Source organism: Sinocyclocheilus anshuiensis, unplaced genomic scaffold, assembly GCF_001515605.1.
Source record: "Sinocyclocheilus anshuiensis isolate Anshui unplaced genomic scaffold, SAMN03320099.WGS_v1.1 scaffold941, whole genome shotgun sequence".
In the NCBI taxonomy this organism is placed as follows: domain Eukaryota; kingdom Metazoa; phylum Chordata; class Actinopteri; order Cypriniformes; family Cyprinidae; genus Sinocyclocheilus; species Sinocyclocheilus anshuiensis.
The window spans coordinates 117,228-117,534 of NW_015555791.1; the positions used below are offsets into that span (position 1 = coordinate 117,228).

General features: G+C 38.1%; 1 protein-coding gene across 6 annotated transcripts in view; it reads left to right on the forward strand.

The window, feature by feature from the left end:
* Positions 1-307, forward strand: part of LOC107674828 (inner centromere protein A) — a 37,610-nt gene that overhangs the window by 35,060 nt on the left and 2,243 nt on the right. The window lies entirely within an intron of this gene.

Below are 307 nucleotides of genomic sequence, written 5' to 3' on the forward strand. Positions count from 1 at the left end.
AAAGCAACATGAACTAATATAAAATATAAACGATTAACAGGTGCAAGCGTATGCAGTATTTCTATTTAGGCTATAACACGTGTTTGCAGCATTGAGCAATGCAGTGTTGAGATTTGCGTGCTCACGAATCCTCTCATTATAACACACGAATTGTAGACATTATGAGAGATTCATTATGCATATATTTGTGTTATAACCGAGATTTGTGAGATTGCGATGAACTGAGATGAATTTTAGAGATTATAAATGCAGTGCTCTTTGCTGGCATTCTGCCATGCCAAACCATGCACGCAGCAGCCGCTTGCTT